The sequence below is a fragment of the Pan troglodytes genome, chromosome 8 (assembly GCF_028858775.2).
Source record: "Pan troglodytes isolate AG18354 chromosome 8, NHGRI_mPanTro3-v2.0_pri, whole genome shotgun sequence".
NCBI lineage: Eukaryota > Metazoa > Chordata > Mammalia > Primates > Hominidae > Pan > Pan troglodytes.
Genome location: NC_072406.2, coordinates 126,756,971 through 126,771,137, shown reverse-complemented (window position 1 = coordinate 126,771,137; position 14,167 = coordinate 126,756,971). Strand labels below are relative to the sequence as shown.

Below are 14,167 nucleotides of genomic sequence, written 5' to 3'. Positions count from 1 at the left end.
GGGAAGAAAAGTCAAATAGCTAGGGCCACAGCTAGCACTCAGCCAGCTCCCTTTCTGTCCATCACGACCTGGATCATTTTGTAAGGTCATTTTTGACATCACTAGAATATTCTGGGGTGTTTAATATTTGCTGTCCTTGTGGGACAATTCCCAGTTCTGTTTCATATTGGTCTTTTCCCTGAAGTGCTATCATGTGATTCTAGTGTGTAGCTGGATATGTTCTGTTATCCTTTCCTTGGGCTCTTTTCCCTAAAGGGCACAGACTCTATCTTCACTTGGTAGCCAGTGGCATTATAGGGGCAGTGGCTACTTAATAACTGCCTAGGCTGGGCACGGTGGCTCACGCCTGTAATCTCAGTACTTTGGGAGGCTGAGGTGGGCGGATCACCTGAGGTCAGGAGTTCAAGGCCAGTCTGGCCCAACATGGTGAAACCCTGTCCCTGCTAAAAATACAAAAAAATGAGCTGGGCATGGTGGTACACACCTGTAATCCCAACTACTTGGGAGGCTGAGGCACAAGAATTGCTTGAACCCAGGAGGCAGGGGTTGCAGTGAGCCAAGATCGTGCCACTGCACTCCAGTCTGGGTGACAGAGTGAGACCCTGTCTCAAAAATAAATAAATAAATATTAATTAATTTATTAATTAATTTAAAAAACTGTCTAATCTTTGAGGTCACCAATTGGTCCAGTGCTATCCATGATGGGAATACTAAGTGAAGTTAATTGTTTAGTAATACTTCAACTGAACTTGATTTCACATAGATCGTGGTTCAATTGGTCTATTTTAAGAGTTTAAAGAAGATGCAAACAGGATCCAACACATTTCCTGGTTAACTTCTATATCTACATACCAAGAGTGATCCAGTTCATTTTTCTATATGTGGCAGCAGCTGCTGAAAAGATGTTGAGCCCAGCCAACCTCCTGTAACTCTTCCTGTAGTTGTGAAGACCACATTAGACTTGAAGCTCACCTTATCTCTCTTGCTGAGCCGCAAGCATTCCTTCCTTTGAATCTTCATACCGTTTGGTCAGTATCTCTGATTCCAATCCCTTTCTGCCTTGTTTTAGAGTTATTTAGGTCCTTGTGCTATTTGGTCTACTTAGATGTAAGGTTGTTGAGGGCTTAGTTTAGGTATCTTTGATCTCTATACCACTTTTGGCTCCTTGAAGGTGATACTTCGCATATTGCAGAGGCTCAGTAAATATTGTTAGCCTCATTAATGGGTCAACATTCATTTGTTTCTCTTCATTTTTTCCTTTGATTTTTGCCCACCTAGTTCTCAATTGTGGATACTATGGCTGAATGCTCATCTTGTGGCTTAGTTGCTTTTTTTCCTGTGTGCAAATTTAATGGCCAATGAAGCATATTGGTAAATGCTCAGTGCTCTTGGTATATGTTATTCAGGAAGAGGAAATATTGTGTAATCCAGATCCAAAACCAAGAAGAATTTAAGTTCTAAATATTTTCCTTCCTGTCCACCCTCTAATTTCCTCCAAATCCCAACAAATCCAATACATATGCGGAGTGTTTTCATCTTGCTAGAGATAGTGAGAGAAAGGAAAGGAAGAGACCTACCTTCTGTATCTCTTTCGAATGTACAGCCAACTTGGCATATGGCATGTAGTACTAGCACAATCTTTGGTCGAATTGTAGCAATATGCAGCTGTTTAAAATGGTAAAAAGAGAGCCCATGTAATATATGTGTAAATGTTATAAAATGACTCATTTTTATAGAGCTTGGTAAATGTCATAAGTCACATCCTTCTGCCTAAAACATAAACACAGGCCAAAAAGACATTTTGGGGGCATATTTATTTATGAGGCAGTTGGTAGTTCTGACCTCTGCTACCAGAGTTAATCTAAGTTGTCTCCTTTACATATTTTAAAGGAAGAAGTACTTTGGCATAGTCTGTGTGCATACAAGTTCCATTGTGTTCTTATAATAAGATGATCCTATTAATGATTGATTTTCTTGAGAAAAAAATACATTCTGTCTGATGAACATGCTTGGTCTTTTCAGGACATTGTTCTATTTAGAATCTGTCTCTGTTATCTTTAGATGAAAGTGATCAGTGACTCAAGACAAAATTTTTTTAGCATAAAAATATGGATCTTAGATTCTCTTTTGTTTAGAACTCCCTGCCAAAAAAAAAAAAGAGACTCTGCGAGGAAAACTTAAAAGCAAGTAATTTATTTGGAAGGTGATCCTAGGAATCACTGGTAGAGGAGTGAGGCTAATAAAAGGTGCAATATCAAGCCAGTTACCAGTGTAGGCAACAATTCTCAATCCATTGGGAAGTCTAAGAGGTAGTGTGGGATGTGCTGCAGAGATATCCCAACCAAGGGGTGAGGAAGCTGGGGTATTTATCTACCACCTCCCCATCACCATTGTTTGATAGCTGCTTTCAGGTACATTAACTCATGCATTTTGATGCTTCTAGTAATCACATCTGACTTGTAGAGGCGAGTGCCACGGAGGTATGGGTAGGGCGCTGACAGATTCCATTGCAAATGATCCCAACTGAGGTATTATTTTGGTAAAAATTCCCTCTCCATTCTAATGGAGGATCTTTTGTTTCTGAAGAACAGAAATCCACTTATACTTTTCAATAACCCAATCAAAATAGGTAGAGAGATGGGGGATAGGAACCCAGGAAATGCTGGACAGCCAGGCCTCAGGAAGTACAGAATTCCAGGCTGCTCCAGGACCAGCAGTTTAGTTTGAGGGGAGGCCCTATTCTCTTCCCGCCTGTCTGGCTTCCTCTGACACTCTGTCCCTTGGGACTTTGGTCTACACATGGTTCTGTGATGGCTGCACCTGGCCTGGCCTACCTTTATCTTTTAAGGTGAATATCCATCACTGACTGGGACTTTTATATGTTTCTCTAACTTCAGATTCTTAGGAGTAAAAATCTAATTGGCCCAGTTCATCTTTTTCAAAACTGGATAAAAAGCTGTTGGCCAGCTGATGTATGGGCCTCTCTCTGATCCAGTGTCTGCTAACAACCTAGTCATCCATAGGCAAGGGGAGGAGTCATACGGCTCAGTGCCTACTCACAAGATGGGTAGAGCAGGGACAGACGAGCAATGAATGCGACAAGGTCCGTCAAGAAAGATCATTACACCTAGGCAATGATTCCATATTGAATGAAAATCTTGTCCTGAGAATTCCATGGCATTTTCATGAATATACAGGTTAAATAACTAGAAATATGAAATAAAACCCCAAGTGATTATCCTTAGAACCAATGTGTGTGTATATATATATACAATGTATATATACAATTGTATATATACAATATATATATACTATATATATATATATATATATATATATATGTTTTTTTTTTTTTTTTTTTTTGAGATGGAGTCTCACTCTGTCGCCCAGGCTGAAGTGCTGTGGTGTGATCTCGGCTCACTGCAAGCTCCGCCTCCCGGGTTCATGCCATTCTCCTGCCTCAGCCTCCCGAGTAGCTGGGACTACAGGTGCCCGCCACCACGCCCAGCTAATTTTTTGTATTTTTAGTAGAGACGGGGTTTCACCGTGTTAGCCAGGGTGGTCTCTATCTCCTGACATTGTGATCTGCCCGCCTCGGCCTCCCAAAGTGCTGGGATTACAGATGTGAGCCACTGTGCCTGGCCAGAACCACGGTATTTTTAAAAAATTATTTATTCATCAGTCTGTCTGAAAGAAACATGCTGTAGAAATCTTAAATGTTAATGAATTAGAAACAATTTTGGTTCTTGCACTAAGAATCTGGATATAGGCTAGGGTCAGTGACTCGCACCTGTAATCCCAGCACTTTGGGAGGCTGAAGCAGGAGGATTGCTTGAGCCCAGAAGTTTAAATCTAGCCTGGGCAATGTAGTGAGACCCCCTCTCTGAAAAAATTTAAAAATTAGCTGGATATAATGATGCATGTCTGTGGTCCCAGCTACTCAGGAGGCTGGGGTGGGAGGATCACTTGAGCCCAGGAGTTTGAGGTTGCAGTGAGCCATGATCTTGCCACTGGACTCCAGCCTGTGTGACAGAGTGAGACACTATCTCAAAAAAAAAAAAAAAGAATCTGGATATAATCAGTAAAAAGTTAAAGCTATGTCATCTCCCTTTTCTTAAAAAATCCTGAAGATATATTTGCCTTATGATACCCTTTGCCTTACCAAGTCCAAGAAACAGGAACTGGGGTATAAACACAGTGATGAGATTTTATATAATCTCTAAGCAAAGATGAAGTGATCGTGTGATGTGATCTGAGGTTGCTTCTGTGAGATGCTTAGATGAAGAATCTTGTACAGTCTGGTGCCAGTCATTACCTCCCTACTGTGTACACGAGAACAACAGCACTCTCATAGTTGTCTCCTACTCACCTCCGATTTTTGTTAGTTGTAATGTTGTTTTCACATTTTCCTTTGCTCAAAACATTTCCATATTCCTCTCTAACTATAATCGGGTAATTGTGGTGTCAGTTTCCTATTTAATTGAATTCACTGCTCACTGCTAGCACTTTTAGTAGTGTTTGCATTCCTGAGTTTATTTTAATTCATCTCTTAATTGGCTGGATGTTGTTTTCCAGCAGTTTTCCCAAGAAGGGTTCATGGTGTTGTGCTTCCTGAACACCTTTCTGTTTGTGGTGGTTTGCCCATTGCCCTTATCTCTGAATGACGTTTTGGCAGGTGTAAGTTTCTTGGTTCTTTTGGCAGGTTCTTGGACATTTTGGCAGGTGTAAGGTTCTTTCTTTCCCTCAAGACATCCAGGTATTTCTTCATCATCTTCTAAGTATCAGTGTTGCTGTTGAGAAGTCTGAGGCTAGCCTGAGTTTTTCTCTTTTTGTGAGCAGTAGGGGTTTTCTGCCTGGACATATGGAGAATGATATCTTTTGGAGTTCTAAGGCTTAGTCTAGGACTTGGAGTCAGCATTCTGTATCAAATTTTGCCAAAATATATTATATCTGTACTCTTTAAATCTGTGAATTCAGCTGTCTCTTCATTTCAGAGGTATTCTTGTGTATTTAATCTTTGAATACATCTGCTTCTTAGGTTCTCTACTTCTAGGATATACATTTAAAAAAATCTTTCTTCATCTTGCACATCTATTGTTTTCTCTCATTGTTTGAGGCTCTTTCTTCTGCATTCATTGAAATCATTTCAAAGTTTCTCTATGCTAGGAATTAGATATTTTATCAGTGTTTGTTTTGTTCTTTGATATTTCCATTCTTACTGTTGAAATTATCTTTGTCCTTGGTTTTTATTTCTTAATTTCTCTAACCTTTTTCATCTAATCCTGTTGTGTCATCATTTCATCCTTGAGCTCTTTTTTATTTCATGCAGTAATTCAGCACTCTGCATCTGTGCTCACTCTCCTTAACTCTAGTTTCCATAGAGCAGCAGAGGATCCCATGGAGCTGACGATCAGATCATGCCACTTTCTCTGCTCAACTCCTGCAGTGGCACTGGGTGCAGTGGGCTCACATCTGTAATCCCACCATTTTTGGAAGCCAAGGCTGGAGGATCACTTGAGGCCAGGAGCTCGAGACCAGCCTGTGCAATAGCAAGACCCTGTCACTACAAAAAAAAAAAAAATTAAAAATTAAAAATCAGCCAGGTATGGTGGTGCACACCTGTAGTCCCAGCTACTTGGGAGGCTGAGGTGGGAGGGCCACTTGAGCCTTGGAGGTTGAGGCTGCAGTGAGCTATGATCATGCCACTGCACTCTGGCCTGGGTAACAGAGTGATACCTTGTCTCAAAACAAAACAAAACAAAACAACTTAGGGGAAAAGCCAAGGCCCTTTACAATGACTGCAGGCCCTAACTCCTCCACCTCACTAACTTCATGCCTCCTGCTGTCTGCCTCCTGATCTCACCAGCCTCTCCACTGCCTTGAACATACCAGGTGGGCTCCCGTCTCAGGACATTTGCACTTACTGCTTACTCTGTCTGGGGTGGTTTTTCCTCAGAATCTACACGGCTTATTCTCTTCCCTTCTTCAGGTACTTACTCACATGGCACGTCCTCAAAGAGGCCTTCCTCTACTACTCTACTTAAAACCACAGCTTCTCCCCCTAGCAGTCTCTGTCCCTGGCCTTGCTTTTCTTCATAGTACTTACCGCTTTCTAATATATAATCATACAGATTTGTATATATGTATATATTACTCATGTATTTTATTATGTCAACTTCAACCTTCCCAACTAGGACATAGCTCCTTCATGGCAAGGATTTTTGTCTGTTTTCTTTGCTGTGATATCCCAACACCTAGAACAGTTCCTGACACTTAGGAAACACTTGATAAATATGTGTTGCATGAATGAATAGGCTGAAGATAACAACCATGTCTTACCTGGGAAGATTTTCTAACATCGAAGTCCACCTTTTTTTTTTTATGATTGGCTTCACAGTGACTTTCTCATTTGGCAGCAGAGGTCATATAACAAAATATCAGGAGGGGGTCTAAATTCTTTAAGATGTTACAGGTTAAATCCCCCAGCTTCGATATTATTAAAAGGCTCCTTATACCTTCAAATGCTTTTGAAAACTTGAATTTTACAGTTTTCAAGCTTATCCTGTTTTATTGTGAATTGATGAGGCAGTGAGAAATGAAATAACAATAGTTATTACCCTTAACTGCGTTCCTTCTTAGTGCTAGGTACTTTCTTTTGGGATAGAACACCTGTTATTCTCACCCAACACAGGATACATAATTTTCAGGCCCAGTGCAAAAGGAAAAGGTGGGACCCCTTGTTTAAAATGCAGGAGAAAGTGCCATTAGTGGTACTCAAATATAAAGCTTTTTTCTTTATTCCCCAGATTCTCTCAACTCAGTAGTTTTTATTTTCTATTTAATGTCATCCTAAATAAAGTAAAATTAAATTTTTAAATTATTAATGTGAATTTTACCTTTTATTGTGCAAAGCCAATTTGAAGTGCAAATACAACAACTTTTAACTCAATGGAATCACTGAAATTACACAATTTGTATTACACGGGTCATAGATGTTATGTACTTTATTCTTTTTAGAACAGTAGAAATACACAATACATACACAAATCTGACTCAACTGTTTTTTGTTGTTGTTGTTGTTGTTGTTGGTTTGTTTGTTTTGAGATGGTGTCTTGCTCTGTCATCCAGGCTGGAGTGCAGTGGTGCGATCTCGGCTCACTGCAGCCTCCGCCTACTGGGTTCAAGCGATTCTCCTGCCCCAGCCTTCCAAGTAGCTGGGACTACAGGTACCCGTCACCATGCCCAGCTAATTTTTGTATTTTTAGTAGAGACGAGGTTTCGCCATGTTGGCCAGGCTGGTCTCGAACTCCTGGCCTCAGATGATCCTCCCACCTCGGCCTCCCAAAGTGCTGGGATTATAGGCGTGAGCCACCGTGCCCAGCCCTCAACTGTTTTCATTTCACTTCTTGATACGTGCACATTTTACCAATGTTCTCTACCTTTGACTTATTGATGAATAAGGAAGGGCTAAAAGGAAGACAGTGCTAGTTGCCCTGTCTTTCCCTTTCCTTCTATGTCATCATTTTTGGTGTGAGTGGTTGGCTAATACAGGGAACTAACATGGATAGGAAGGAATATAATAAGATTTCTTGGTTGTTTGTATTTCCTAGAACATCATTGCCTTCTCCGTGCATTCAAAGCAAGCATCCTGGTTTGAATGGAATGTGACTCAGTTATGGATATAACACACCTTGTCCTCACTTTGAGTCTCCCTGAATTCCTACACATTGTGACTGCACTGGAATCCTGTGCTCACGGGGTGTTGCAAACACTCTGTGTGCACGGGCAGCAGGAATAGCAAACACACAAACTGCACGCATCTCATCTGTTCACATGTGTGCTCCGCTGTCCCATCAGACTTCACTTACAAAACACAAGTTCAAAGACTGAATTATTACAAATGTCAGGATGGCAATAGCAAAGCATTAAACCAAATAGAGACATCTTCTGAGCATAGGACCCTATGCAACGCTGCAGGTTACATGCCACGAAGCTGCCGCTGTCCTCACCACAACCTCACAAGTGGAACGTCTCATACCATTCACAGCTGAGACTGCTGAAACCCAGACAGAGAAAACAATGTGCCCAGGGTCACTCAGCATGTGGTGGAGCTAGAATTCAAACCCAGCCTGTGTTTAATCAGGCGCCCTGTGTGGCCGGTGTGGCATGATAGAATAACCACTGGGTAGGCGGCAGGATGTGAGGGGTTTTGACCCATTTCTAAGTAATTGTGTAACCATGGACACGTCTGCTTTAGGACTTCTGCTTTTATCTTAATTAATGCCTATTTATGAATACAAGTTATAGATTTCCACAAACCAGGGTGTGGGTTGCATGGTCTCTTCTCTGTACTAAGAACTAGAGAAACTTGCTGAGATGTGTTAGATGACAAAGCTGCCATTCCTGTGGTAGCAAATGCAGTAATGGTTGTGTGTGTTGCATGTTTTACTTGGCTAGTTCCTCCGATGATGACTGACAAATCCAAGAGTATGAGAGAGAGGTTATTTTCTGGGACTGTTCCAGGGCATAATTAGGAGAATTTATTATAAGGCCAGATGAGGTAGGGGAACAAATGTAGGCTTTGTAAACCTTGCAAAAAAATTGTTTTTAATTTTAACTTGCTGTCTACATAAACCACAGAAATGCCATTCCTTAAGAATGATTAGACAGGGTGGATGATTACACTGCACTTTTGAAGTCTTGCTATGTGGGTCTGGGTACATTATCTTCCCCTGTGCAGCCAACGGTGAGTGCCACAGACCAAGGTTATGATGCTATTCACCTGACAGGTCCTTCCATATGAAGTCCAAGAACCGATGAAGGATAAGGTATCTGGAAAAAGGATTGCTTTACACAGGCAAGGCAAAGGGCAGCATCATTGCTATCAGGCCAGGCCTTTTAGAAATGCCTGTTGATGTACATTGAGTGCACCTTGCCTACAAAAATGCTTGTGTGTGTGTGTGTGTGTGTGTGTGTGTGTGTGTAGGCAGGGCATGGGACGAGAGGCTCTTTAACAACCTCTGCGGAAGGGAAGGCCCAGTAACCCAAAGAGAGGGCCCATGGCTTTGGCCTCTCACCAACCTCTTTTCTCACATATAAAGTATAATAATATGTACTTCATCCAGTTGTTATGAGGACAAGATGAGGTGATACATGTAGAGACTAGAATGGTGGCTGACACATACTGGGCTCTAATGGTGACCAAAGTAGCTGTGAGGGTAGGTTATAAAGGGGACTTTGTAAAATGACTGCCTGATGAAGTTCCTCTTTGGCCTACTTTCTCTCCAAAGTAATTATTGGTTTGTATCTTGGCAAATACTTTGAAGCAATTATTAAATTTATTTTTATCTAAGAGACTGAATTTACTCTTAATTTATTTGAGTTAGATTTTGAAATCAGTCTATTTGTATGAAAAGGAATATTTATTTATTCATCAAATATTGCATTCCTACTTTGTGCCTTTGTGTATTACTATGTGAATACAGTACAGATACAATAACATGTGACCCTTTCCCTCAGAGAGCCCACAGCCTTTTGCGAAAATATATATGTCCATCCTTCATTACAACATAGTCAACTTCAGAGCACTTGGTGGTGGTAAGTACCAGAAAGAGGGGAGTGTTGTCAGGGAAGGCATTGCAATTCTACCTGATAGAAAGCAACCATTTTTATATCCCAATAACTGGATTTCTATCTAGAAAATATTACAATAAAAGAGAAAGCTGGTAGTCAACTGTTTCTAAAAATGGCCTTTTCCCAAATAATTCAGAGAACTATTTTTGTACTTGTGTACTCGTGAGTCTGAAGTTAGGCTAAAATCTCTGAAACTCTTTACTATCCCAAGATCCTTATAATTCTAGTAATAGCTTTTGCTGCTCTTGTAGGAAAATGATTTATTTTTTGTTCACTCTGTCATTTATATCCTTAGTGATTTGTTTATAGGGAACTTTAAATATACCGTAGTAATTTTCACGATTTTTCTTGAGGTGCAACCTATTGCTTGGGTCCAAACTCAGAACTGGCTTTTGAAAAAGACCATGGAGAAGTTTGGATACAACCATAAAATAGTTCTACTTTAAGAACTCAAGGAAAAGAACTTTGCCGGGCGTTGATTCTATGAGATTCATATGGAAAAAATCCTGAGAATTGTCGTTTGAGGACATGAGAGTGAGTAGGATCAAGAGGGATCAGATATTTAGGAATTTGTCCTAGACTGTAGGAAACTTTGGAATCACCACTTCTAATAAATTCTCATTAAGATTGCAGTGAATGTCCAGCTGATTGTTATTTTGGCCAACAGAGAGTATAAGGATTGTTTTTCAGATCTGATGGCATGGTATATAGCTGTTTGTAAATCTCAGTCTATCCTCGTGCTTTGCAAGCCAGCTTATTAGCAAGGGTCCTTAGTCACCGGAGAAGCTGACTGCCACTCAGGCCTCCTTCCCAGAGAATCTGAGTTATCAGTCAGACCTGAGGTGGGGACCAGGTGTCTGCATTTGAAGCACCCCTTGCATTTCTATCCCTGGTGATCTGCAAACCGCCACACTCTTTTTTTTTTTTTTTTTTTAAGAGACAGAGTCTCACTCTGTTGCCCCGGCTGGAGTGCAGTGGTGAAATTTCGGCTCACTGCAACCTCTGCCTCCTGGGTTCAAGCGATTCTCCTGCCTCAGCCTCCCAAGTATTTGAGATTACAGGTGCACGCCACCACCTCTGGCTAGTTTTTGTATTTTTGGAAGAGATGGGGTTTCACCGTGTTGGCCAGGCTGGTCTCAAACTCGCGACCTCAAGTGATCCACCCACCTCAACCTCCCAAAGTGCTGGGATTACAGGTATGCACCACTGCGCCGAGCCCTGCAAACCACACTCTTATCAGCCTAGTGTGAATGAAACCCTCCTTGCCTTCAGAGAGCTTACAACCTAGTTGTGAACTTGAAGCCATTACAATAGAAGGGATAAGCCAATCCCAGATGCCTTGTACTTCTTAAAATACTGTGTGTGTGAGACATGTATGGCTTTTTATTCTGTTGACCTGGGAAATGTTTAAATAAATGGATACACACTTCCTATGCATCCATTCCATGTCAAGCTGTCTGCTAAACACCAGAAATGCACACACCAACACAATCCAAATGGAGGCAGGAGGCAATATGGTTGGAAACAGATCATGCTGTACCTTGAAATGCAGCCAGAGCCTTTGAACTCCATTTAGAAAGAAATAGATAGCTTAGGTTTGAGACTTTAACCACAACATTTCTAAGGTCCATTCTTTAGAGTGGCATTGAGGGCCCTCTGTCACCTGTCACCCAGCCTCATCTTGAGCCTCTCCCTGCTCCTCACCAATAGTGAACTACTGGATGCCTTCTTGCCCTATTACCTCCACTTGGAATGACTTTCCCTCTTTCTGCACTTGACCCATCATTACGTACCTCCTTACTCTTCCTGGAAGCCCCTCCTGACTTCCCAGGTTGGACTCAGCACTGCCCTGCACCCCGTGCCTACTCCTGTCTTAATACCTTCCTCATTTCATTGAGAATATGTGTGTGCATATATCTCCTCCGCTAGATGGTGAGCACCTCCTGGGCAGTGGTTTCTCTCTTCTTGCTTTTGTATACCCAGCCCAGTACCTGGCACGCAGCAGGTGTCCCATAAATATCTGAAATGAGATTGATTGATGCCAACACTAAGTAGAAAGCAAATAGGAACTCATTCTCCAGGTTTCTTTTGGCTGAATTCTGCTAGAAAGGATTCTGAGCATGCTTTTAGCTAAAGAGTCCAGTGGGGGCTGGGTGCAGTGGCTCACGCCTGTAATCCCAGCACCTTGAGAGGCCAAGGCAGGCACATCACCTGAGTTCAGGAGTTCGAAACCAGCCTGGCCAACGTGGTGAAACCCTGTCTCTACTAAAAATACTAAAATTAGCCAGGCGTGGTGGCGCACCTGCAATCCCAGCTACTCGGGAGGCTGAAGCAGGAGAACCGCTTGAAACCTAGGAGGCGGAGGTTGCAGTGACCTGAGATGTGCCACTGCACTCCAGCCTGGGTGACAGAGTGAGACTCCGTCTCAAAACAACAACAACAAAAATGAGTCCAGTGGTGTTGGGGGGTAGCAACTGGACACCTGATGTTCCAGTCCCACGGAGGGATCCTGAAATTCCTGCACTACAGGTGCACGTACAGTAAGTGACCCATGGCTCTGTAGAGGAGAATAAGCTATGAGGAAGTGGACTCTGCCGGGTTGCTTGTTTCTAGCTGTAACATTTCCCTCCTAATTGGCATCACTACTGAAATGATGTACGCTTGAATTTTTGCCAAGAGTGACTGTATGCTAACAAGCTTTTCTCTCCAACAAAATGGTTTCTGTCCTTTGGTCACTTGTGGACAACCCTTGCTTTATGTGTAAGTGAATTAGAAGGAGGCAATGGGTCAGTCTGATGGGGCAGAAAACAACAAATAAAACCGTGGGTTGGTGTCCATATTATGAAGACTTATGTCATCTGAGTGGAATGAGATTGAGATAAATTCTTTGGAAATCATCTCAAGATATAAGAATAAAAAGTTCTTTCTTATGAACTATAAATTTCATTTTTATTCTTGATGTAGTTTGCTGCACTTCTTGCAGCGTTAGCTGTAAAGTAGAAAATGTCTATGCTTTGCTTCTGTTCTTAAAGCTCTTTAGCAATTCTGCCCTGAGGCAAAGAGGCAAAAACAATTTGTTTTACTCTCCCACATTCCAAAAATAACTTTAGTAATACACTCTTTGGTTATCTTAAAAGTGCAGAGTGGATACTTTTATTGCAAAGTAGCAGCGTCTGATTGGCGGGGGGACTTTTGCCGTGTGACTATTACTTAGCAACTAAATGCTGGTGACTCATTCACTTTGACTGTGGCACAGAAAAATTCTTTCCATGGAAAACACAGGCGGGGGGAAAATCTCTCTGAACCACTATGTAGTATTTTCCTTTAGAAAAGGCTTCTCTGAAAATGAATAGGCACCAGCTGTTACTCTGCCAACTTAGTCTCCAAAGCTGCCAGAGAGCCTTTCCAAATTCTGTTTCTGTGTGATTTATCCACCAAGGTATACAGGTAGGTTCAGAACTGTAATAAGAGACCAATTTGGTTAGTAAACTTAAATCTCAGAGTTTTAAACTGCCATCCCAAGTAAAAGAAAAATTGAGCTAATGGCATTTACGATATCTGGAACACTTACATATGATCGGGTTTGCTCTAGAAACCAATGGTGTTTTACTGTCACATTATAGTAGCAAGGAAGGGGTGAGGAGGAGTGGGGGCTGGTGTGGGAGAAGGAAAGAGAAAGAAAGCTGCTTCCTTAGCTTTGGGCTGAATAACATGAGAGCTTTGGAGACAAGTGCTTAAGTGAGATGCCGATGTACCTAAGCAGCAAAAATATAATAAAATAGATTCACCTGCTAGGCTCACAACACAGCCTAATTCCAGCTCTCTGCAGTTAATTTTGCTTGTCAGCATCTCCTTAAAGGCTCTGAGGGTGATTTGGAGTGGGAAAGTAGACAAGTGCAGTTTTAGCCATGAAAATTGGGGAACGTGAAGGGCTTGTTTCCTGGATGCTCTTGAACTCTGCCATCCCTCTGGACTGGAAGTCGAGCTGCTCTCGTGCTTGGCTCATATTTATGAATGGAGGTTAGAGAAGTTGCTTAAACGCTCTTCAGTGCTTACACTCCAGCTGGCTGCTGACTTAGGAAAAACATGACCTTATGGGGCTGCCATGGGTGCGGGGAGTGGTGTGGGCGAAGTATGTTGTCATAGAAAAGACAACCCAGGGGCTGGAGGGGACTTAGCTCTTACTTACAGCCTGAGACACCCAAGCTATTAATAGTAAAGCCCTGAGTCACAGATGTAGGAATGTCACAGCTGCCTGAGCTGTGCTACTGTTACACATCAGAAAACCAGCAATGAAGACCTGCCCAAGATGAATGTGAAGAAATGGGCATTTTTCCCCCTTCTCCCCAGACCCACTAAATGTAGTTTATTTCAGCCATACACACCCTCTGAGTCAAAGAGGAGGCAGGTTGATTGACTTCATTCCTTTCGGTTCCCCTAGCTCTCTTAGACTCAACATGTTACAATATTTGCAGTAAATACCATCTAATACTGGCTGTGCATTCTGGTTCTGAAAGATGTGTTAGCCATCTGC

General features: G+C 41.9%; 1 protein-coding gene across 12 annotated transcripts in view; it reads left to right on the top strand.

The window, feature by feature from the left end:
* Positions 1-14,167, top strand: part of ABLIM1 (actin binding LIM protein 1) — a 336,688-nt gene that overhangs the window by 120,874 nt on the left and 201,647 nt on the right. The window lies entirely within an intron of this gene.